General features: G+C 60.4%; 1 long non-coding RNA gene across 1 annotated transcript; it reads left to right on the top strand.

Moving 5' to 3' along the window:
* The first annotated feature begins 596 nt into the window (after window positions 1-596).
* On the top strand, window positions 597-4664 carry LOC136302735 (uncharacterized). The gene is made up of 7 exons (XR_010724125.1): window positions 597-1561; window positions 1640-1681; window positions 1772-1911; window positions 2020-2098; window positions 2176-3251; window positions 3860-4082; window positions 4244-4664. It is a non-coding gene; the product is annotated as an uncharacterized lncRNA (long non-coding RNA).
* The last annotated feature ends 19337 nt before the right edge of the window (window positions 4665-24001 follow it).

Here is a 24001-nt window from a genome sequence, read left to right as displayed (position 1 = left end):
GCAGTGACGGGTGGACAGAAGCCGTTGCTATTGTTCAAGCCTCACTCGCTGGTGCAACTCTAAGCCTCCGTTATTGTGTGTTTTAGGGAGTCCACTTGCAGGAGGCCGAGCTCCCCTCTCACCAACCGGACGACAGACCCGCGTCACCTCACCCGTGAGCCCTCCGGGAGCATTCCAGGAGTCTGTGATGGAGCCTTGATCTTCTCCTTGTGAAGGCCCCATCCAGGTAGGCTTGGATAACGGCCGAGGAGTTGAGGTGAGTCAGGGAGGAGAAGGAGGGAGGGTCCCCTCAGGTTCCAGCGCTGCCACGTCACCTTGTCTGCTCTTTACCCAGGCAGACCCTGCGACACCGGCGTTGGCCTCTGAGCGCAGCTGAAGCACGGGGCCGAGGACACAGGCAAGCTTAGGAGACAGTGAGTAGCAGAATTGTCGGGTTTTGGGTGATGGGCTGCTAAGATCACGCATTCATGTTTGGTTTTCTTTGTTGCAGCTGGCTAAGAGACAACAGCCCGGCGACAGCAGGAATTTTCCTGAGGGAGAGGCAGCCTTCTTTGGACCTGGCAGGGATTTGCCTCCCTGGATGCCTAAGAGATAAGTGGAGGGTGATGGCTCACAGAGGGGATGAAAGCAGGATGCCAGGGCAGGGATCACCGGGAGGGGTTTTTTAAGTCAGATTTGGAGTTGGGGGTACCAAGATGTGACCCCTTAGGCTACATTAAGGGAAAGTCTCATTTTTCGTCTCAGTGCTGAGGTGTGCAGGGCAGAGCAGTCCTGGTGTGTGTTGTGTCACTTGTCTGTTGTGCACTCTGTCTGTTTGGTGTCTTGTCTTTTCCTTTAGTCCTTTGAGGGGCCTGTCAAAACCCCTGGCATCAGTCTTAGCATTTCTGATCTCTGTGCTCCTCAGCCAGGTGCCTTTGTCTCAGCTGCTCGGACACTCATCAGAATCCATCTCTCTTCACAAGCATCCAGTCCGATGCCTTTTCAGGTCTTGTTCTGAGCTGTACTGACAGCCGTGCACCGCCCTGATCCATTCCGGCGGGTTAGGTCTTGTGAGAATGCAATGGCAGGTCGAGGATTCTGACCATAGGGTTCTCGGGCATCCATCTCTGTGTTTCTTGGGATAAGTCATCCCGATGGCATCTTATTCCTGCAGGGTTCTCTGAGCCTGGCCAGCTCACCTTCAGTCTCACCTCGGTCATCTCATTCCGAGTTCTCTGGACCCTCAGGGTCATTCTTCTTGCCCAGAGTTTTCTGTCCCTGTTGTGTCCCCTCGTTTGTCCTGTGCTGTGTCACGGGTGTTGGTGTGTGTTTGGCCGGGAGCTGCTCTGCCTTGCTGCTCAGTCTGGGTGTGGGGGTACGAGGGTAATAGTGCCGGGGGCTTGAAATTTGTGATGTGGGGTGTGGTTAGACTGTAGAGGGTATTCCTAGATTGCCACAAGATGTGTGGAGCTGTCAAGGTATCCTGCAGTACTCTGACTTTTGTCCGAACTTTCTTTCAGATGCAGAGGGATGAAATCTGTGGCAGAGCCCCCCATCCTGGGTGAGGGGCTCCCCTGAGAAGGTCAGTCCCTGTTTGTGTTTGCAGGGGAGGTGTAAATGATGGCTGTGTTACAGCTCTGTTCTTTGTCTTTATTTTTAGGTGGTAAAGCCGGATCTCAGCAGTCAAGCTGACGTGGGCGAGGTGAGCAGCGATGGGTGGACAGAAGCCGTTGCTATTGTTCAAGCCTCACTCGCTGGTGCAACTCTAAGCCTCCGTTATTGTGTGTTTTAGGGAGTCCACTCGCAGGAGGCCGAGCTCCCCTCTCACCAACCGGACGACAGACCCGGGTCACCTCACCCGTGAGCCCTCCGGGAGCATTCCAGGAGTCTGTGATGGAGCCTTGATCTTCTCCTTGTGAAGGCCCCATCCAGGTAGGCTTGGATAATGGGCGAGGAGTTGAGGTGAGTCAGGGAGGAGAAGGAGGGATGGTCCCCTCAAGTTCCAGCGCTGCCACGTCACCTTGTCTGCTCTTTACCCAGGCAGACCCTGCGACGCCGGCGTTGGCCTCTGAGCGCAGCTGAAGCACGGGGCCGAGGACACAGGCAAGCTTAGGAGACAGTGAGTAGCAGAATTGTCGGGTTTTGGGTGATGGGCTGCTAAGATCACGCATTCGTGTTTGGTTTTCTTTGTTGCAGCTGGCTAAGAGACAACAGCCCGGCGGCAGCAGGAGTTTCCCTGAGGGAGAGGCGGCCTTCTTTGGCACCCAACGCAGATTCTCATGCCTGGACATCTGAAAGATAAGTGGAAGGCTTGGAGCTACAGAGGGGGGGGTCACTGGGAGGGACTTGAGTCCGGTTTGGGAGATGGGGATGTCCAAGATGTGACCCCTTAGGCTACATCAAGGGAAAGTCTCATTCTGGATCTCATTTTGAAGGGTTCAGGGCAGAGCAGTCTTGGCATGTCTTGTGTTACTTGTCTGTTGTGCACTCTGTGTCTTTTAGGTGTCGTGTCTTTCATGTATTTTCTCTTAGCCCTTCGCGGGATGTATCAAAAATCCTGGCAGCAGTCTTAGCACTTCTGATCTCTGCATTCCTCAGCCAGGTGCTTTTGAGTTTGGTGCTCGGACACTCATGAGAATCCATCTCTCTTCACAAGCATCCAGTCCGATGCCTTTTCAGGTCTTGTTCTGAGCTGTACTGACAGCCGTGCACCGCCCTGATCCATTCCGGCGGGTTAGGTCTTGTGAGAATGCAAAGACAGGTCGAGGATTCTGACCGTAGGATTCTCGGGCATCCATCTCTGCATTTCTTGGGATAAGTCATCCCGATGGCATCTTGTTCCTGCAGGGTTCTCTGAGCCTGGCCAGCTCACCTTCCATCTTACCTCGGTCATCTCATTCTGAGTTCTCTGGACCCTCAGGGTCATTCTTCTTGCCCAGAGTTTTCTGTCCCTGTTGTGTCCCCTCGTTTGTCCTGTGCTGTGTCACGGGTGTTGGTGTGTGTTTGGCCCGGAGCTGCTCTGCCTTGCTGCTCAGTCTGGGTGTAGGGGTACAAGGGTAATAGTGCCGGGGGCTTGAAATTTGTGATGTGGGGTGTAGTTAGACTGTAGAGGGTATTCCTAGATTGCCACAAGATGTCTGGAGCTGTCAAGGTATCCTGCAGCACTCTGACTTTTGTCTGAACTTTGTTTCAGATGCAGAGGGATGAAATCCATGGCAGAGCCCCCCAGCCTGGGTGAGGGGCTCCCCTGAGAAGATCGATCGCTATTCAAGGTGAGAGTCACATATTTCACATTTTTTGGCACTCCAGTGCAGGCCACCTGCGTTTACAGCTTCAAACAAGTGAGTCCCTTGGTAACCCCTGGGCAGCAGCTGGAGCCTGCTCCGGGCTGGGCTGAGGGAGCAAACACTTGTGGCTGACACAGCTCCACACTGGGGGTACTTGGGAAAACACCTGCCTTGTCCTGGATTGGTTTTTTTGAGCTTTTGACAAGGTTTTAATCATCACCTTGGTAAAAATAAATGGTAAGGACTGAAAACATGAGAGGCTGGCAGGTTATGCTCATGAATGAGAACTATTTATTTTAGTAACTGTACGGCCTGTATCTTAATTTTGAGACTCTCTTTTTTGGCCAACTTTACTGTAAAAAATCTAATTTCAATTTAGCTGCCTCAATAATGAATTTATTGTACAAATATGTTCTAGCGGCAGGAGCTTAAAGTAGTAACACCAACATGCCACCTCTGGAATAAATCCCTGCGTCTCCTCAGACCTACTGGTTTGCAGTAGAGTTTGGGCACCTTTCGCTGCAGCTGTGGTTCTTAATAACTGGAAGTCCATGGATTGCTGGGCGATTCCCATAAGTTCTCCTATTTTGTAGGAGCTGCACGGTGAGGTCAGCATTCTGAGGGAGGCCCTGGCACAGCTGCCAAGGGCAAGGAACGTGGAGCATCCCGGGGCTTCTCCCACCCGAGTTTCTCCCGGAGCGTGCTGCGTGTCATGCCGGATGTTTAACCCGGGTTTGGGGTGTTCTCCTGCAGTCCCAGCTCTGACTGCTGCCCCCGAGCCCCGGCCTTGCTCGGTCCCAGCACTGAACCTGGCAGGTGGGTGTGCTTTTCCAGCCCTTTAATCCCACGGGCAATCCCAGATTCCCGGAGCTCCCCGAGGCACAGCCTGGCCTCCCTCCCTGGGAGCTGCATTTCAGTCTGCCTGGACCAAGGACATCCTGTTTGAGACTTTATTCCTGTTGCTTTTCCTCTTCCAGGTTGTGGGCAAAAAGGAGAGAGCCAGTAGGAAGTGAAGCCACTGGAAGGCCTTATCCCAGTCCAAGGTTCCCACTTTTCTCTCTGACTCCTGGATAATTGCCTGGCCATAACTGGGCAGAGACTGTCAGTTTGATTTCCTGCCTTTTCCAATAAATCCTTGCTTTCAGCTGGAGTGTATTCCTGGTGTCATCCCCCTCCTCATCCATGGATTTGTAAATAAAATTCCTGACTTTTGCCGAGTCCAATTTTGTTATTGCAGGAAGTGTGGTGCTTTTGTTCCACTGAAACTTCCCAACTCTGCTGAGAGTTTCAGATGTCAAATACAAGTAAGATTCGAGTTTCTTTGCATTGTTACTCCCACAAAACACAGATCATTCTTGGATAGGAGTAACTGGACCTGTTGAATTTCCACTTCCCTTTAAAATTAGGGCAGAGGAAGCAGATTTTAAATCATCATTCCATGAACTTCCACCAACTTGATGACTGTTTCAAAACTTTTCAATGTTAGAAATTCCTGAGCTTGTTTTCCAGGCAAGCTGGGATTTAGATGTTATTCCTTCCGTTTATTTGATGTTTTTTCTCTCTCTGCTTCTAGTAAAGGAATATTTATTTATTCCAATTTTCCATCCTAATTGGAATTTTTGTACCTTGTAGAGCACATTTCCAAGGAAATTTACCCAATTAATGTTGGTAAATCAGGAATTGTCCAGCACCATCTCCACAAAATTCTGTGAATTCCCAAGAAAACGTTGAAGTATTTATTTGCCATGATTCATCTCTTTGTAAAGTTCAATTTACTGCATTTTTAATTACATAAATGCCATTAAAACCTGAATCCAGGCCTAGCTGCTGTTCCTTGGACACAAGGGGCTGGTTCTTTCCTACCTTGGCACATTTGGATGTTCGTCCAAAATGAGCTTCCCACTAAAATAGAATTTTTTTCCAAGCAAAAGTGGGAATTGTCTAGAAAACCTTCGTTTCTGGGGGGCACTGGGTTTGTTTCCCTTATTGCTGCATAATTGAGGAAAGCCATGGCGCTTTTTTAGGCAGTGGCAGGAGGTGAGAGCTGCATTTATTTAATTTTGTATTTTATTTTTATTTTTGTATTTTTTATGCTCTTTTGTTGTGGTTTCTCATGTTGCGTTTTGTGGTTTTTCAAAGACTTTTTCTTCCTTTTTTAATTTTTATTTTTTTTCTTTAGCTATTTATTTACTTGTTAAAACTACTTTTAGTTTTTGATTTTAATTTTTTGTTTAAATTTTTTTTCCACTTTTTTGTTACTTTGAAATTTTTTTCTTTTGGTATTTTAATTTTATTTATTATTTTCTATAGTTTTGGTTTATTTTTTCATGTTTTCTTTGTTCCTTTTTTTTTTCCCCATACTCTTTCTTCCCCCGGGCGCCTGGGGGTTTGGCTGTTGGCAAGAAAGATGAGAAATGACCTCCGTGCCCGCTGGACGTCGGGATGTCATAGAGAGCGCAGTTGGCAAAAGCTCTGTATTTTCTGCTCCATAAAACTCCTGAAGGGAGAAAGCTGTGACCACCGTGGTGCCGTTTTTTCCTTCCCAGCCCCGACCAGGTCTCCTCCTACCCGTGCACAGTGTTACCAGCAGCAGCCTGCTGTCCAGGCTGTCGAGGCGTATTTCAGAGGGGGCAATAAAAACAAAGTAGACGTTTTATTTTGAACTCTCCGACCCTGCTTGTTTATTAGCAAAGAACTCCAAAACAAAGCGAACAAAAAAAGAAAACCCACAAACTAAACTCCCCCGCAACCCACCAAAAAAAAACCATAGAGAAAGAGAAAACATGCCCATATTATTTGAATAAAGATTAAAACTTTACCCCTTAGAAAACCAGGCTCATTTAATTCAAATTAATTGTGTTTCTGATGTGTTAGGTTAATGAATTCATCTAGTGTAAAATATCGTTTAAAATATAAACAAACGAATTTAAAAAATAATGAAACAGAAAAATAACAAAAAGTATAGGATATGAAAAATAATATAAATAATAAATACACAATATATTATTACATACTACACGTTTTATAAATATATATAATATACATAATATAAACATCTATAATGTACATAATCATGATATTTCAATGAAATGTATTATTATTTATAACATTACATAATAAATAATAAATTATTTTATATATAATTTTCTATATTTAATATATATAATAAATATAATAGTATAATAAACATGATACATGATGTATAATGTACATAATATAAAAGATGAATTGTAATGATTAATGTAAATATCAGAATCACAAAGATATAAAATATTGAAATAGAGCCTGAACGAAAGGCTTTTTTGTTTCGGTCTGGTTGCTGGCAGGGTTCTCGCAGGTGTGCTCGGGGGTCTTTTGGGCCATTTATTCCGGAGGCTGTTCGCAAGGGCATTTCTGGGCACGTTCGTTTATGGCTCCGCTCCGCGCCGCCGCGCGGCAGTGCTGCCACCCTGTGGGCAGAGAGCGGTAGTGCAGCTTCCCCCCCGCCCGGCCCACCCGATCTGTGCGGCAATGCTGCCACCGTGTGGGTAAACAGCGGTAGTGCAGCTGTCCCTCCCGCCCGTCCCGCCCGATCTGTGCGGCAATGCTGCCATCGTGTGGGCAAAGAGCGGTAGTGCAGCTGTCCCTCCCGCCCGTCCCGCCTGATCTGTGCGGCAATGCTGCCACCCTGTGGGCAAAGAGCGGTAGTGCAGCTGTCCCCCATGACCGTCCCGCCGGAGCCGTGCGGCAGTGCTGCCACCCTGTGGGCAAAGAGCGGTAGTGCAGCTGTCCCCCCCCGCCCGTCCCCGACGCGCGTGGCAGCCCCGCATTGTGAGCTCGGGGGCGGCGCTGCCGCCCGCCCGCCCGCAGCTCGGGGCCGAAAGGGAGGGAAAAAGGCAAGGAGCCCGGGCCCGTGGCAGCCGGCTGCCTGCGCGCGCCACCCGGACCCCGGAGCCGTCCGGGCGCGATTTTCCGCGGCGTTTCCGGGTGTGCGGACACGGGATGGGGGCGCAGCGGCGCCGCGGGCGGCAGTCCATTGAGTCAGGCGCTTGTGCGAGCAGCCGAGAGGGCATTTTAGTGGGTTCCACTACCAAGATGGCGGCGAGACGCGAGGCGCCTGACCTTCTAAAGAGGGCGGGAAAAAATAAGGACCCTATAGGCGTTTAGTCAGACGCCTGCACAAAAACCCCGACTACGGCGCTGCCCGGGCGCAATTTTCCGCGGCGTTTCCAGGTGTGAGGACACGGGCCGTGTGCTCAGTCGCGCCGCGTCCGCGTTCGGATTCGTGGATTTAGTCAGGCGTCTGTGTAAACACCTGGCGGAGGCCTATGCCGAGCCGCAAAGAACATGGCGGCTGGGACGGAAGTGGCCTCAGCCGCAACCAAGATGGCGGCAAGGAAAAGCGGAAGTCACGCGTCGCCCCTCACAAAATGGCGCCGAGGCGCGAGGCGGCTGACCTTCCAAAAAGGGCGGCCAAAAGGGCGGGAAAAAATAAGGACCCTATAGGCGTTTAGCCAGATGCCTGCACGAAACCCCGACTACGGCGCCGCCGGGGCGCAATTTTCCGCGGCGTTTCCAGGTGTGCAGACACCGGCCATGTGCTCATCCGCGCCGCCTCCGGGTTCGGATTCGTGGATTTAGTCAGGCGTCTGTGTAAACACCTTCCGGGGGCCTATGCCGAGCCGCAAAAAAGATGCCGGCGGGACCGGAAGTGGCCTCAGACGCAACCAAGATGGCGGCAAGGAAGGGCGGAAGGCTCGTGGGGCTCATCGCGGCCGAAAATCGCCGACTCCAACTCACACCCTGCAATGGCAAAAGCTGTTTTATTAAAACTCAGCCGAGAATTTTCCTCTTATTTCCAGGTCACAGGATATACTGAGGCTGAGAGGGATCCTAAAATCTGACTCTCAAGCAGACGGACCGTTTGAGAATCGAACTCAGCACCTTGGCATTACCCGGACTCTGCTCCAAGCAGCTGAACCAATCTCTGCATTATGGGGATGGACCTCCATAGGATGGCAACGCTTGGCCCCACTAAGGTAAGTGCAGTGCCGCCTTCTCTGCCAAAGCTGCTTCACACAGCAGCCCCTGGAATGGCTCGAGGGCAGAACTGGCTGGCAGCTCACGACAGCACAAAGCTCTTCCAGTGACGCTGATTTCCTGTCCTTTCCAGGATTTTCCCAACAGCTGCCGTAAAAGTACTTACACAAAGTCTCTTTCTGGGCGGAAAGGAGCAGGACAAGTCCTGAGGCTTCCCTTCTTCCACGGCCAAAGTTCTGGAGAGAGGCAGGGCCGGTCCCACCCGCACAGGGGCGTTTCCTGCAGGTGAGTGTTGCCGGGCCAAACTGATGGCAGCTGCTGAGGCCGGGGCTGCTTTTCTGGCCGGAGGCCTCGGTGCCCCCCCGTGCCGCCTGCAGTGTCCCTCGGTGTTTCCTGCAGGTGTCCCGGGTGCCCGGAGGCGCAGGGAGGAAGGAGGCCAGCAGCCCCAGCGGGGCCAGCAGCCCTGGGATGATGTGCAGGGGAGGAGCTGTGCCTGCGGGGCCCCGCCCGTGGCAGCGGCGGCCAAACGCAGGGCCCGGGGCCGGGCTCGGGGCTGGCACGGACACGGCCCCGGGGCTGCCGCGGCTCCTCGGCCAGGGGCTGCTTCCGCCGGGCACGGGGAGATGCTGCAGCCCGGACAGAGGCACCCACAGCCCAAGAGCTCCCCAGGGAACAGCTGGCATTGCCCGGGAACGGCGGCTCGGGCTGTCTGCAGAGGGGCTCAGACAGCAATTCCCACCTCCCGGAGCTCCCACACAGTTGCCAGGGATGTCCTGGCCACCCCAAATCCCCTCCCTTTCAGCCTGAGGACATCACCCATCGGCAGCATTAAAGCCAAGGTACTCCTCCCTCACAGAAATTAAATCCAGAGCAACGGCCCTCGGAGATGCCTCAAAATCAAAGGTTTGAGTGGGATGGAGTTTCGTTTGGATGAAGTCTGGACTTTTCCAGGGAGCCAGCCGGAGTGCAGAAGTGATGGAAAGCTTTTGCAGGTGGGTCCCACTGGAGGTGTGCTGAAGGCAGGGATGGGCATCCCTTGCCTGAGGGAAAGGCACTTGCAGAGGCCACTGCTGGGGCTCGGAAAGGAGCTGAGCTCCTGCAGGGAGCTGTGTCCTCCCGAGGGCACAGGGGCTGCCTCAGCACAGGCTGGCCAGTGCCTTCTCCTGCTCTGAAACATCACCTGGAGCCCGAGCTCAGGGGGTGGCTGAATTCCAGGGAAATCTGACAGGTGACCCCCAGGGGATGAGGGTTATAATTAACCAAATCTATGGAATAGAAACCTATCCTGTCCCCATCCTGCTGAGCTTCCTTGGAAGCTCTGCTGGTTCCTGACACTTCTGGCATTCAAGCAGCAGCTCTGCGTGGGAATATTCGTGCTCTGTGAGGCACTGTGAGGTTATTGCAGCGGGAACTGAGCAGGGAATTCGGGGCCGTGGGTATAATTCATCTAAACTAGCAAAGGTGACAGTGAACCCCAAATCTGGGCACCACACAGAGAACAATCTTTGTGCTGCCCTGTCAGCTCAAGCCCCTGGGCTGGGAAGTTTTGGGAGTCAAACATATGGAATGATAGAAGTCACAGCAACTGGTGTCACCCCGAGGGACAGTCCAAGTCCCAGACAATTCCTCTGCAATCCCCTCGGGGGGAAAACACCCTCTGTCTGCCAGGAGCCCTGACTCTGTTTCTCCTATCAGCTGTGTTGGGCTTTAAGAACTTGAAATAACTTTGAAGCCAAAGAGATCACCTTTTCCTTCTGGTTTGATTGTTTTGTTTTGTTTTTTTTTCTTTCAGATGCTGGACTTGCTTCTGTGGATGTGTGCTGAGCTCTGGCTGCAGGGGACTGTCAGGCCTGAATGGCTGTGAGTTTGTGTTCTTCTCGCTGGGGAAGCAGAAATAATTATTAATTAGACTGCAGAAATGTTTTCAGAAACCTTTCCCCTTTCCTGCCCTTTGCTGGTGGATCTTCTCTTTCTGCCTTTGACTTTACAAAGCTGTTCCCTGATGTCATTTCCCCTGCCTGAATTCCTTGCAGCTCCTAGCTGGGAAAAACTGGGATGATGTCCTGGGGATGTCCTTAGGGGCGGACAGAGGTGAGATTTTTGCCTGTATTTTTCTAATATTTTCTAAAATTTCAGAGAGCTGCTCCTGCTGCTGCACAAGTGGAGCCTTGTCAGCGAAGACCTGCATCTGCAGGAGGCCCCGCAGGCCCTGGCTGGGAAGTGCCAAAACAAAGAAGTGATCAGTAAGTGCTGAACTGCTTCCAGGAGGGCGTATTTTGTTGCAGCCGTTACAGACCAACAGTACAAGTGAGGCCAACTGCTCTGGAAACAGTACTAATGCCTTCTGCCAGCCTGATGGAGCTTGAGGGAGGAGGAAAGGAAATGGCAAGGCATTTTGCAGGTCTTCCTTGTGGTGAATTCTAAGCTTAGCACAGTTGGGAAGCTTTGAGGAAACACAGTTTAAAAAGGGGAAGAGCTGTGAAATGAAACTTAGTTGCCAATCTCATGTCAGGTTCTGAAAAATGGTCTTCTTGAATCAAATCTCAGAAGAAATAAGCGGTGCCTGGAGGCTCTGTGCTCAAAGGTTTGAATGATTCTGAGTGTGGATGGGGATCTGAAAGTCACGTGTAAGTAAAACCAAAAAATACATCAAGCAAGCAAAAATGCAATAGTTGACTTTTCTTGTTGTCATCGTTTTTGAAGAAAGGAAAAATATCAGGCGAGACGTGAGAGCAGAATCTGCAAAATCTCGGAGTTCTCCGCGTCTCCCTGAGGCTGAAGCCGTGTTTGCTGTCAACGATGGCAGAGTGGAAGACGCTAAAGACTGAAAACTTGGGGGTTTCCCCCCTGAATCCCAAGGCACTGTCAGCAGCTGTGCCCTGTCAATCTCTTCAAAGAGTTTCCGGGTTTAGGAAGGCTTTTCTATTCTTCCGTATTTCTCTAGAACTCCACTCCAAAAGAATGGTGCTGTGTCCGTGTGGTGTTGGTGACTTTGTGTGAGTTGCTTTATTAAAGCCAATCGTTGGTAAGGGTTTTGAGCCTGCCTTGGAGAGCACTTGGAGCTCTGGGTGCCCTGGGTGTCACCTAGGTGTCCCTAGGGGTGCCTTGTCTGTCCCTGGGTGTGCCCTGGCTGTCCCCTAGGTGTCCCTCGGGGGGCTCTGGTGTCCCTAGGGGTGCGCTGGCTGACCCCTAGATGTCCCTTGGGGTGCACGGGCTGTCCCCTAGGTGTCCCTGGGGATGCCCTGGCTGTCCCCTAGGTGTCCCTGGGGTGCCCTGGCTGTCCCTTAGGTGTCCTGGGGGTGCCCTGGCTGTCCCCTAGGTGTCCCTGGGGTACCCTGGCTGTCCCTGAGGGTGCCGTGGCTTTCCATGGGGTGCCCTGGCTGTCCCCTAGGTATCCCCGGGGGTGCCCTGGCTGTCCTTTAGGTGTCCCTGGGGGTGCCCTGGCTGTCCCCTAGGTGTCCCTGCCTCGCTCGTATCCTCGACTCCGCCTCCGGCGCCATGGTGACACCCCTCCCAGTCTGGACCTGTGTGGCCTCACCCCCTCTCCTGGGGCCATCCGACCCATCCCCGTATAGACCAGTGTCTTGGTTTAGGAAGACAGGTATCTGCTAGGTAAAATTACAATCAGAGGGTCTTTGGCAAAGATTTGGGAAATAGGAATAGCAGTTCTTTACTAGTATGTAATAAAAAGCAAACACACACACACAAAAAAAAACTCCCCCCCCCACCAAACAACTACAGCGTTAATGACAAACGACAACAGTACCAAGAACCTTGAGGGCTTTGTTTCACAAAACCCAGGGCAGTTTGGTTTCGGTGTCCCTGCAGGATCCTCAGAGCACCAAGCTGAAAACAGTGGAAAAGTCCTGGGCTGGTAGCTGGGATGGCAGGGTGTCCCGGCAGCGCAGGGGGTGCAGGGTCACGCTGCAGCAAGAGGAGCAGCGCCGAAGAAGCCGAAGGCGAGGCAGAACGCGGCCCAGCTTCCGCGAGTGGCAGAGAAAACTCAGGATTCAGGTCGAACCGGTGATAGTAATTTCCCAGGACTGGATCCCTTTGGCCGCAGTGAAACTCCTCCAGCCAGCAACAGCCGTTCTCCGCTCGGCGTGCTTTGCGGCGGCTGAGCTCCTCGAGGAGCGGCAGACACACGTCTCCCCGAACGCCGGAAAAAGAAAAAGCACGCAGCTGCCTCAAGCTTTGTCTTTGACCTGCGTTATCTCCCCCTTCCACCTTTTGTCCACCTCTTTGTTTCGGTTAAGTACTCTCAAGTATCCAACACTTAGTCTCCTTGGTAACTTGTGGGGAAAAAATTCTTTGGAGAAAGAAGGAACAAACCTAACCACCAACAACCAGTAAGGCACCGAGTGGCCACCATGAACCCCCACACGCCTGCCAGTTCATCCCAGTTCATCCCAGTCCACTCTTCGTCCATCCCAGGTTTCTCTGGTCACCCTCCCAGTGCTCTCAGTCCATCCCAGTCCCGCAGGTGTTGGTGCTTGGGGCTTGATGAGCTGGTGCCTGTCCGCAACGTGGAGCGGCTCAAACGGGACCTCAGGGTGAGGGGGGCGCGGATTTGGGGGGATCCTGGGGGTCCTGAGTTGTCATGGAGGGGGTTTTTGGGTTGTGGGGGGTCTGGGGGGAGTCCTGGGGGCTGCTTTGGGTGTTTTTGGGGGTATTCGGGAGGTTTGGGCGGCCCATTTGAGGCATCAAAGAACCTGACGAGGGTTTTGATAGCTCCTGGAGGTGGAGGGGGCCGTGAGGGTGAGCTGGCTGTCCCAGGGGGTTCCTGGCTGTCCCTCGATGTCCCTGGGGTGCCCTGGCTGTCACTTAGGTGTCCCTGGGGGTGCCCTGACTGCCCCTTAGGTGTCCCTGGGGTGCCCTGGCTGTGCCCTCGGTGTCCCTGGGGGTGCCCTGGGTGTCCCTGGGGTGACCTGGCTGTCCCCTAGGTGTCCCTGGGGGTGCCCTGGGTGTCCCAGGGGTGCCCTGGCTGTCCCCTAGGTGTCCCTGGGGGTGCCCTGGCTGTCCTTGGGGTGCTCTGGCTGTCCCCTTGGTGTCCCTGGGGGTGCCCTGGCTGTCCCCTTGGTGTCCCTGGTGGTGCCCTGGCTGTCCCCTAGCTGTCCCTAGGGGTGCCCTTGCTGTCCCTGGGGTGCCCTGGGGGTGCCCTGCCTGTCCCCTAGGTGTCCCTGGGGGTGCCCTGCCTGTCCCCTAGGTGTCCCTGGGGGGGCTCTGGCTGTCTCCTAGGTGTACCTTGTGGTGCCCTGGCTGTCCCTGGGGTTCCCTGGCTGTCCCCTAGGTGTCCCTGGGGGTGCCCAGGGTGTCCCTGGGGTTCCCTGGCTGTCCCCTAGGTGTCCCTGGGGGAGCCCAGGGTGTCCCTGGGGTTCCCTGCCTGTCCCCTAGGTGTCCCTGGGGGTGCCCTGGGTGTCCCCTAGGTGTCCCCGGGGGTTCCCTGGCTGTCTCTAGGGTGCCCTTGCTGTGCCCTCGGTGTCCCTGGGGGTGCCCCGGTTGTCCCCTAGGTGTCCCTGTGGGTGCCCTGGCTGTCCCCTCGGTGTCCCTGTGGGTGCCCCGAGTGTCCCTGAGGGTGCCCTGCCTGTCCCCTAGGTGTCGTTGGGGGTGCCCTGGCTGTCCCTAGGGTGCCCTGGCTGTCCCCTAGGTGTCCCTGGGGGTGCCCTGGGTGTCCCTGGGGTGCCCTGGCTGTCCCCAAGGTGTCCCTGTGGGTGCCCAGAGTGTCCCTGGGAGTGCCCTGGCTGTCCCCTAGGGGTCTCTGGGGGTGCCCTGGCTGTCCCGTCAGTGTCCCTGGGGGTGCCCTGCCTGTCCCCTAGGTGTCCCTGGGGGTGCCCTGGGTGTCCCTGGGGTTGCCCTGGCTGTCCCCTAGGTGTCCCTGGCTGTGCCCTCGGTGTCCCTGGGGTGACCTGGCTGCCGACTCGGTGTCCCTGGGAGTGCCCTGCCTGTCATCTAGGTGTCCTTGGGGGTGCCCTGGCTGTCCCTTAGGTGTCCCTGGGATAGCCCTGGCTCTCCTTGGGGTGCTCTGGCTGTCCCCTAGGTGTCCCTGGGGTGCCCTGGCTGTCCCCTAGGTGTCCCTGGGCTACTTTGGCTGTATCCTTGGTGTCCCTGGGGGTGCCCTGCCTTTCCCCTAGGTGTCCCTGGGGGTGCCCTGGCTGTCCCTGGAGTGCCCTGGCTGTCCCCTAGGTGTCCCTGGGGGTGCCCTGGCTGTCCCTGGAGTGCCCTGGCTGTCCCCTAGGTGTCCCTGGGGGTGCCCGGCTGTCCCCTAGGTGTCCCTGGGGGTGTCCTGGGTGTCCCTGGGGTGCCCTGGCGGTGCCCTGGCTGTCCCTTAGGTGTCCCTGGGTGTGCGCTGGGTGTATCTGGGGTGCCCTGGCTGTCCCCTAGGTGTCCCTGGGGGTGCACAGGGTGTCACTGGGGTGCCCTGGCTGTCCCCTAGGTGTCCCTGGGGGTGCCCTGCCTGTCCCGTACGTGTCCCTGGGGGTGCCATGGTGTCCCTGGGGTGCCGTGGCTGTTCCCTAGGTGTCCCTGGGGGTGTCCTGGCTTTCCCCTTGGTGTCCCTGGGGTGCCCTGGCTGTCCCCTAGGTGTCCCTGGGGGTGCCCTGGCTGTCCCCTAGGTCTCCCTGGGGGTGCCCTGGGTGTCCCTAGGTGTCCCTGGGGGTGCCCCGGCTGTCCCCTAGGTGTCCCTGGGGGTGTCCTGGGTGTCCCTGGGGTGCCCTGGCGGTGCCCTGGCTGTCCCTTAGGTGTCCCTGGGTGTGCCCTGGGTGTATCTGGGGTGCCCTGGCTGTCCCCTAGGTGTCCCTGGGGGTGCCCTGGTGTCCCTGGGGTTCCCTGGCTGTCCCCTAGGTGTCCCTGGGGGGGCCCTGGCTGTCTCCTAGGTGTCCCTGGGGGTGCCCTGGCTGTCCCCTACGTGTCCCCGGGGTGCCGTGGTTGTCCCTGGGGGTGCCCTGGCTGTCCTAGGGGTGCCCTGGCTGTCCCCTAGGTGTCCCTGGGGGTGCCCTGGCTGTCCTTGGGGTGCTCTGGCTGTCCCCTTGGTGTCCCTGGGGGTGCCCTGGCTGTCCCCTTGGTGTCCCTGGTGGTGCCCTGGCTGTCCCCTAGCTGTCCCTAGGGGTGCCCTTGCTGTCCCTGGGGTGCCCTGGGGGTGCCCTGCCTGTCCCCTAGGTGTCCCTGGGGGTGCCCTGGGTGTCCCTGGGGGTGACCTGGCTGTCCCCTAGGTGTCCCTGGGGGTGCCCTGGCATTCCCCTCGGTGTCCCTGGGGGTGCACTGGGTGTCCCGGGGGGTGCCCTGGCTGTCCCCTAGGTGTCCCTGGGGGGGCCCTGGCTGTCCCCTATGTGTCCCTGGGGGTGCCCTCGCTGTCCCTGGGGTGCCCAGGCTGTCCCCAAGGTGTCCCTGGGGGTGTCCTGCCTGTCCTCCCGGTGTCCCTGGGGGTGCCCTGGCTGTGCCCTCGGTGTCCCTGGGGGTGCCCTGGCTGTCCCTGGGGGTGCCCTGGCTGTCCCCACGGGGTCCCTGTGGGTGCCCCGAGTGTCCCTGAGGGTGCCCTGCCTGTCCCCTAGGTGTCGTTGGGGGTGCCCTGGGTGTCCCTGGGGGTGCCCTGGCTGTCCCTAGGGTGCCCTGGCTGTCCCCTAGGTGTCCCTGGGGGTGCCCTGGGTGTCCCTGGGGTGCCCTGGCTGTCCCCAAGGTGTCCCTGTGGGTGCCCAGAGTGTCCCTGGGAGTGCCCTGGCTGTCCCCTAGGGGTCTCTGGGGGTGCCCTGGCTGTCCCGTCAGTGTCCCTGGGGGTGCCCTGCCTGTCCCCTAGGTGTCCCTGGGGGTGCCCTGGGTGTCCCTGGGGTTGCCCTGGCTGTCCCCTAGGTGTCCCTGGGGGTGCCCTAGATGTCCATAGGGGTGCCCTGGGTGTCCCTGGGGGTGCTTTGGGTGTCCCTGGGGTGCCCTGGCTGTCCCGTAGGTGTCCCTGGGGCTGCCCTGGCAGTCCCCTTGGTGTCCCTGGGGTGCCCTGGCTGTCCCCTAGGTGTCCCTGGGGGTGCCCAGGCTGTCCTTGGGGTGCTCTGGCTGTCCCCTAGGTGTCCCTGGGGGTGCCCTGGCTGTCCCCTCGGTTTCCCTGGGGGTGCCCTGGGTGTCCCTGCGGGTGCCCTGGCTGTCCCTAGGGTGCCCTGGCTGTCCCCAAGGTGTCCCTGTGGGTGCCCAGAGTGTCCCTGGGAGTGCCCTGGCTGTCCCCTAGGAGTCTCTGGGGGTGCCCTGGCTGTCCCGTCAGTGTCCCTGGGGGTGCCCTGCCTGTCCCCTAGGTGTCCCTTGGGGGGGCCCTGGCTGTCCCCTCGGTGTCCCTGGGGGTGCCGTGACTGTCCCTGGGGTGCCCAGGGGGTGCCCTGGCTGTCCCCAAGGTGTCCCTGGGGTTGCCTTCCCTGTCCCCTAGGTGTCCCTGGGGTACCCTGGCTGTCCCCTCGGTGTCCCTGGGGGTGCCCAGGGTGTCCCTGGGAGTGCCCTGGCTGTCCCCTAGGTGTCCCTGGGGGTGCGCTGGGTGTCACTGGGGTGCCCTGGCTGTCCCCTAGGTGTCCCTGGGGGTGCCCTGGCTGTCCCCTTCGTGTCTTGGGGGTGCCCTGGCTGTCCCGTACATGTCCCTGGGGGTGCCATGGTGTCCCTGGGGTGCCGTGGCTGTTCCCTAGGTGTCCCTGGGGGTGTCCTGGCTGTCCCCTAGGTGTCCCTGGGGGTGCCCTGGCTGTCCCCTAGGTGTCCCTGGGGGTGCCCTGGCTGTCCCCTAGGTGTCCCTGGGGGTGCCCTGGCTGTCTCTTGGGTGTCCCTGGGGGTGCCCTGGGTGTCCCTGGGGGGGCCCTGGCTGTCCCCTAGGTGTCCCTGGGGGGCCCTGGCTGTCTCCTAGGTGTCCCTTGTGGTGCCCTGGCTGTCCCTGGGTATCCCTGGCTGTCCCCTAGGTGTCCCTGGGGGTGCCCAGGGTGTCCCTGGGGTTCCCTGGCTGTCCCCTAGGTGTCCCTGGGGGTGCCCAGGGTGTCCCTGGGGTTCCCTGCCTGTCCCCTACGTGTCCCTGGGGGTGCCCTGGCTATCCCCTAGGTCTCCCCGGGGGTGCCCTGGCTGTCCCTGGCGTGCCCTGGCTGTCCCCTAGGTGTCCCTGGGGGTGCCCTGGCTGTCCCTGGAGTGCCCTGGCTGTCCCCTAGGTGTCCCTGGGGGTGCCCCGGCTGTCCCCTAGGTGTCCCTGGGGGTGTCCTGGGTGTCCCTGGGGTGCCCTGGCGGTGCCCTGGCTGTCCCTTAGGTGTCCCTGGGTGTGCCCTGGGTGTATCTGGGGTGCCCTGGCTGTCCCCTAGGTGTCCCTGGGGGTGCCCTGGTGTCCCTGGGGTTCCCTGGCTGTCCCCTAGGTGTCCCTGGGGGTGCCCTGGGTGTCCCTGGGGGGGCCCTGGCTGTCTCCTAGGTGTCCCTGGGGGTGCCCTGGCTGTCCCCTACGTGTCCCCGGGGTGCCCTGGTTGTCCCTGGGGGTGCCCTGGCTGTCCTAGGGGTGCCCTGGCTGTCCCCTAGGTGTCCCTGGGGGTGCCCTGGCTGTCCTTGGGGTGCTCTGGCTGTCCCCTTGGTGTCCCTGGGGGTGCCCTGGCTGTCCCCTTGGTGTCCCTGGTGGTGCCCTGGCTGTCCCCTAGCTGTCCCTAGGGGTGCCCTTGCTGTCCCTGGGGTGCCCTGGGGGTGCCCTGCCTGTCCCCTAGGTGTCCCTGGGGGTGCCCTGGGTGTCCCTGGGGGTGACCTCGCTGTCCCCTAGGTGTCCCTGGGGGTGCCCTGGCATTCCCCTCGGTGTCCCTGGGGGTGCCCTGGGTGTCCCTGGGGGGGCCCTGGCTGTCCCCTAGGTGTCCCTGGGGGTGCCCTGGGTGTTCCTGGGGTGCCCTGGCTGTCCCCTAGGTGTCCCTGGGGGGGCCCTGGCTGTCCCCTATGTGTCCCTGGGGGTGCCCTCGCTGTCCCTGGGGTGCCCTGGCTGTCCCCTTGGTGGCCCTGGGGGTGCCCTGGGTGTCCCTGGGGGTGCCCTGGAGGTCCCCTAGGTGTCCCTGGGGGTGCCCTGGCTGTCCCTGGGGTGCCCTGGCTGTCCCCAAGGTGTCCCTGGGGGTGTCCTGCCTGTCCTCTCGGTGTCCCTGGGGGTGCCCTGGCTGTGCCCTCGGTGTCCCTGGGGGTGCCCTGGCTGTCCCTGGGGGTGCCCTGGCTGTCCCCTAGGTGTCCCTGGGGGTGCCCTGGCTGTCCCTGGGGGTGCACAGGGTGTCCCTGGGGTGCCCTGGCTGTCCCCTAGGTGTCCCTGGGGGTGCCCTGGGTGTCCCAGGGGTGCCCTGGCTGTCCCCTAGGTGTCCCTGGGGGTGCCATTGCTGTCCCTGGGGTGCTCTGGCTGTCCCCTTGGTGTCCCTGGGGGTGCCCTGGCTGTCCCCTTGGTGTCCCTGGTGGTGCCCTGGCTGTCCCCTAGCTGTCCCTAGGGGTGCCCTTGCTGTCCCTGGGGTGCCCTGGGGGTGCCCTGCCTGTCCCCTAGGTGTCCCTGGGGGTGCCCTGCCTGTCCCCTAGGTGTCCCTGGGGGGGCCCTGGCTGTCTCCTAGGTGTCCCCGGGGGTGCCCTGGCTGTCCCCTCGGTGTCCCTGTGGGTGCCCCGAGTGTCCCTGAGGGTGCCCTGCCTGTCCCCTAGGTGTCCCTGGGGGTGCCCTGGCTGTCCCTAGGGTGCCCTGGCTGTCCCCTAGGTGTCCCTGGGGGTGCCCTGGGTGTCCCTGGGGTGCCCTGGCTGTCCCCAAGGTGTCCCTGTGGGTGCCCAGAGTGTCCCTGGGAGTGCCCTGGCTGTCCCCTAGGGGTCTCTGGGGGTGCCCTGGCTGTCCCGTCACTGTCCCTGGGGGTGCCCTGCCTGTCCCCTAGGTGTCCCTGGGGGTGCCCTGGGTGTCCCTGGGGTTGCCCTGGCTGTCCCCTAGGTGTCCCTGGGGGTGCCCTAGATGTCCATGGGGGTGCCCTGGGTGTCCCTGGGGGTGCTTTGGGTGTCCCTGGGGTGCCCTGGCTGTCCCCTAGGTGTCCCTGGGGCTGCCCTGGCTGTCCCCTTGGTGTCCCTGGGGGTGCCCAGGCTGTCCTTGGGGTGCTCTGGCTGTCCCCTTGGTGTCCCTGGGGGTGCCCTGGCTGTCCCCTCGGTTTCCCTGGGGGTGCCCTGGGTGTCCCTGCGGGTGCCCTGGGTGTCCCTAGGGTGCCCTGGCTGTCCCCAAGGTGTCCCTGTGGGTGCCCAGAGTGTCCCTGGGAGTGCCCTGGCTGTCCCCTAGGAGTCTCTGGGGGTGCCCTGGCTGTCCCCTCGGTGTCCCTGGGGGTGCCGTGACTGTCCCTGGGGTGCCCAGGGGGTGCCCTGGCTGTCCCCAAGGTGTCCCTGGGGTTGCCTTCCCTGTCCCCTAGGTGTCCCTGGGGTACCCTGGCTGTCCCCTCGGTGTCCCTGGGGGTGCCCAGGGTGTCCCTGGGAGTGCCCTGGCTGTCCCCTAGGTGTCCCTGGGGGTGCGCTGGGTGTCACTGGGGTGCCCTGGCTGTCCCCTAGGTGTCCCTGGGGGTGCCCTGGCTGTCCCCTTCGTGTCTTGGGGGTGCCCTGGCTGTCCCGTACGTGTCCCTGGGGGTGCCATGGTGTCCCTGGGGTGCCGTGGCTGTTCCCTAGGTGTCCCTGGGGGTGCCCTGGCTGTCCCCTAGGTGTCCCTGGGGGGGCCCTGGCTGTCTCCTAGGTGTCCCTTGTGGTGCCCTGGCTGTCCCTGGGTATCCCTGGCTGTCCCCTAGGTGTCCCTGGGGTTGCCCAGGGTGTCCCTGGGGTTCCCTGCCTGTCCCCTACGTGTCCCTGGGGGTGCCCTGGCTGTCCCCTAGGTCTCCCTGGGGGTGCCCTGGGTGTCCCCTAGGTGTCCCTGGGGGTGCCCTGCCTGTCCCTTAGGTGTCTCTGGGGGTGCCCTGGGTGTCCCTGGGGTGCCCTTGCGGTCCACTTGGTGTCCCTGGGGGTGCCCTGGCTGTACCCTAGGGGTCTCTGGGGGTGCCCTGCCTGTCCCCTAGGTGTTCCTGGTGGTGCCCTGGCTGTGCCCTCGGTGTCCCTGAGGGTGCCCTGGCTGTCCTTAGGGTGCCCTGGCTGTGCCCTAGGTGTCCTTGGGGTGCCCTGGGTGTCCCTGGGGTGCCCTGGCTGTGCTCTTGGTGTCCCTGGGGGTGCCCTGGCTGTCCCTAGGGTGCCCTGGCTGTCCCCTAGGTGTCCCTGGGGGTGACCTGGGTGTCCCTGGGGTTCCCTGCCTCTCCCCTAGGTGTCCCTGGGGGTGGCCTGGCTGTCCCTGGAGTGCCCTGGCTGTCCCCTAGGTCTCCCTGGGGGTGCCCTGGGTGTCCCCTAGGTGTCCCCGGGGGTGCCCTGGCTGTCCCCTCGGTGTCCCTGTGGGTGCCCCGAATGTCCCTGGGGGTGCCCTGCCTGTCCCCTAGGTGTCGTTGGGGGTGCCCTGGGTGTCCCTGGGGTGCCCTGGCTGTGCTCTTGGTGTCCCTGGGGGTGCCCTGGCTGTCCCTAGGGTGCCCTGGCTGTCCCCTAGGTGTCCCTGGGGTTGCCCTGGGTGTCCCTGGGGTGCCCTGGCTGTCCCCTAGGTGTCCCTGGGGTTGCCCTGGGTTTCCCTGGGTTGCCCTGGCTGTCCCCTAGGTGTCCCAGGGCTGCCCTGGCTGTCCCATAGGTGTCCCTGGGGGTGCCCTGGCTGTTCCTTAGGTGTCCCTGGGGGTGCCCTGGCTGTCCCGTAGGTGTCCCTGGGGGTTCCCTGGCTATCTGTGGGGTGCCGTGGCTGCCTCTGGGGTGCCCTTGATGTCCCCTAGGTGTCCCTGGGGTGCCCTGAGTGTCCCTGTGGGTGCCCTGGCTGTCCCCTAGGTGTCCCTGGGGTGCCCTGGCTGTCCTTTAGGTGTCCCTGGGTTGCCCTGGCTGTCCCCTAGGTGTCCCTGCCTCGCTCGTATCCTCGACTCCGCCTCCGGCGCCATGGTGACTCCCCTCCCAGTCTGGACCAGTGTGGCCTCACCCCCTCCCCTGGGGCCATCCGACCCATCCCAGTATAGACCAGTAAGGCACCGAGTGGCCACCATGGACCCCCACACGCCTGCCAGTTCATCCCAGTTCATCCCAGTCCACTCTTCGTCCATCCCAGGTTTCTCTGGTCACCCTCCCAGTGCTCTCAGTCCATCCCAGTCCCGCAGGTGTTGGTGCTTGGGGCTTGATCAGCTGGTGCCTGTCCGCAACGTGGAGCGGCTCAAACGGGACCTCAGGGTGAGGGGGGGCGCGGATTTAGGGGGATCCTGGGGGTCCTGAGTTGTCATGGAGGGGGTTTTTGGGTTGTGGGGGGTCTGGGGGGAGTCCTGGGGGCTGCTTTGGGTGCTTTGGGGGGTATTCGGGAGGTTTGGGCGGCCCATTTGAGGCATCAAAGAACCTGACGAGGGTTTTGATAGCTCCTGGAGGTGGAGGGGGCCGTGAGGGTGAGCTGGCTGTCCCAGGGGGTTCCTGGCTGTCCCTCGATGTCCCTGGGGTGCCCTGGCTGTCACTTAGGTGTCCCTCGGGGTGCCCTGGCTGTCCCTAGGGTGCCCTGGCTGTCCCCTAGGTGTCCCTGGGGTGCCCTGACTGTCCCTAGGTGTCCCTGGGGGTGCCCTGGCTGTCTCCTCCGTGTCCCTGGGGGTGCCCTGGGTGTCCCTGGGGTGCCCTGGCTGTCCCCTAGGTGTCCCTGGGGGGCCCTGGCTGTCCCCTAGGTGTCCCTGGGGGTGCCCTGCCTGTCCCTAGGGTGCCCTGGCTGTCCCCTACGTGTCCCTGGGGGTGCCCTGGCTGTCCCCTAGGCGTCCCTGAGTGTGCGCTGGGTGTCCCTGGCGTGCCCTGGCTGTCCTCTACGTGTCCCTGTGGGTGCCCTCCCTGTCCCTCGGGATGCCCTGGCTGTCCCCTAGGTGTCCCTGGGGGTGCCCTGGCTGTCCCTGGGGTGCCCTGGCTGTCCCCTAGGTGTCCCTGGGGGTGCCCTGGCTGTCCCCTCGGTGTCCCTGGGGGTGCCCTGGCTGTCCCCTAGGTGTCCCTGGGGGTCCCCTTGGTGTCCCTGGGGGTGCCCGGGCTGTCCCCTAGGTGTCCCTGGGGGTGCCCTGGCTGTCCCTGGAGTGCCCTGGCTGTCCCCTAGGTGTCCCTGTGGGTGGCCAGAGTGTCCCTGGGGCTGCCCTGCCGGTCCTCTAGGTGTCCCTGGGGGTGCCCTGCCTGTCCCGTAGGTGTCGTTGTGGGTGCCCTGGGTGTCCCTGAGGGTGCCCTGCCTGTCCCATAGGTGTCCCTTGGGGTGCCCTGGGTGTCCCTGGGGGTGCCCTGGCTGTCCCATAGGTGTCACTGGGGATGCCCTGGCTGTCCCTGGAGTGCCCTGGCTGTCCCCTAGGTGTCCCTGGGGGTGCCCTGCCTGTCCCCTAGGTGTCCCTGGGGGTGCCCTGCCTGTCCCCTAGGTGTCCCTGGGGGTGCCCTGGCTGTCCTCTAGGTGTCCCTGGGGGTGCCCTGGCTGTCCCCTAGGTGTCCCTGGGGGTGCCCTGCCTGTCCCCTAGGTGTCCCTGGGGGTGCCCTGCCTGTCCCCTAGGTGTCCCTGGGGGTGCCCTGCCTGTCCCCTAGGTGTCCCTGGGGGTGCCCTGGCTTTCCCCTAGGTGTCCCTGGGGGTGCCCAGGGTGTCCCTGGGGTTCCCTGGCTGTCCCCTAGGTGTCCCTGGGGGGCCCTGGCTGTCCCCTAGGTGTCCCTGGGGGTGCCCTGCCTGTCCCTAGGGTGCCCTGGCTGTCCCCTACGTGTCCCTGGGGGTGCCCTGGCTATCCCCTAGGTCTCCCTGGGGGTGCCCTGGGTGTCCCCTAGGTGTCCCCGGGGGTGCCCTGGCTGTCCCTGGAGTGCCCTGGCTGTCCCCTAGGTGTCCCTGGGGGTGCCCCGGCTGTCCCCTAGGTGTCCCTGGGGGTGTCCTGGGTGTCCCTGGGGTGCCCTGGCGGTGCCCTGGCTGTCCCTTAGGTGTCCCTGGGTGTGCCCTGGGTGTATCTGGGGTGCCCTGGCTGTCCCCTAGGTGTCCCTGGGGGTGCCCTGGTGTCCCTGGGGTTCCCTGGCTGTCCCCTAGGTGTCCCTGGGGGTGCCCTGGGTGTCCCTGGGGGGGCCCTGGCTGTCTCCTAGGTGTCCCTGGGGGTGCCCTGGCTGTCCCCTACGTGTCCCCGGGGTGCCCTGGTTGTCCCTGGGGGTGCCCTGGCTGTCCTAGGGGTGCCCTGGCTGTCCCCTAGGTGTCCCTGGGGGTGCCCTGGCTGTCCTTGGGGTGCTCTGGCTGTCCCCTTGGTGTCCCTGGTGGTGCCCTGGCTGTCCCCTAGCTGTCCCTAGGGGTGCTCTTGCTGTCCCTGGGGTGCCCTGGGGGTGCCCTGCCTGTCCCCTAGGTGTCCCTGGGGGTGCCCTGGGTGTCCCTGAGGGTGACCTGGCTGTCCCCTAGGTGTCCCTGGGGGTGCCCTGGCATTCCCCTCGGTGTCCCTGGGGGTGCCCTGGGTGTCCCTGGGGGTGCACAGCGTGTCACTGGGGTTCCCTGGCTGTCCCGTAGGTGTCCCTGGGGGTGCCCTGGGTGTCCCGGGGGGTGCCCTGGCTGTCCCCTAGGTGTCCCTGGGGGTGTCCTGCCTTCCCCTCGGTGTCCCTGGGGGTGCCCTGGGTGTCCCTGGGGGGGCCCTGGCTGTCCCCTATGTGTCCCTGGGGGTGCCCTCGCTGTCCCTGGGGTGCCCTGGCTGTCCCCTTGGTGT

The sequence above is a fragment of the Chamaea fasciata genome, unplaced genomic scaffold, assembly GCF_029207755.1.
Source record: "Chamaea fasciata isolate MVZ Bird 193981 ecotype frontalis unplaced genomic scaffold, bChaFas1.0.hap1 SCAF_30, whole genome shotgun sequence".
NCBI lineage: Eukaryota > Metazoa > Chordata > Aves > Passeriformes > Sylviidae > Chamaea > Chamaea fasciata.
Note: the sequence above shows the minus strand (reverse complement) of the source record. Positions and strands in the feature narration are given on the sequence as shown.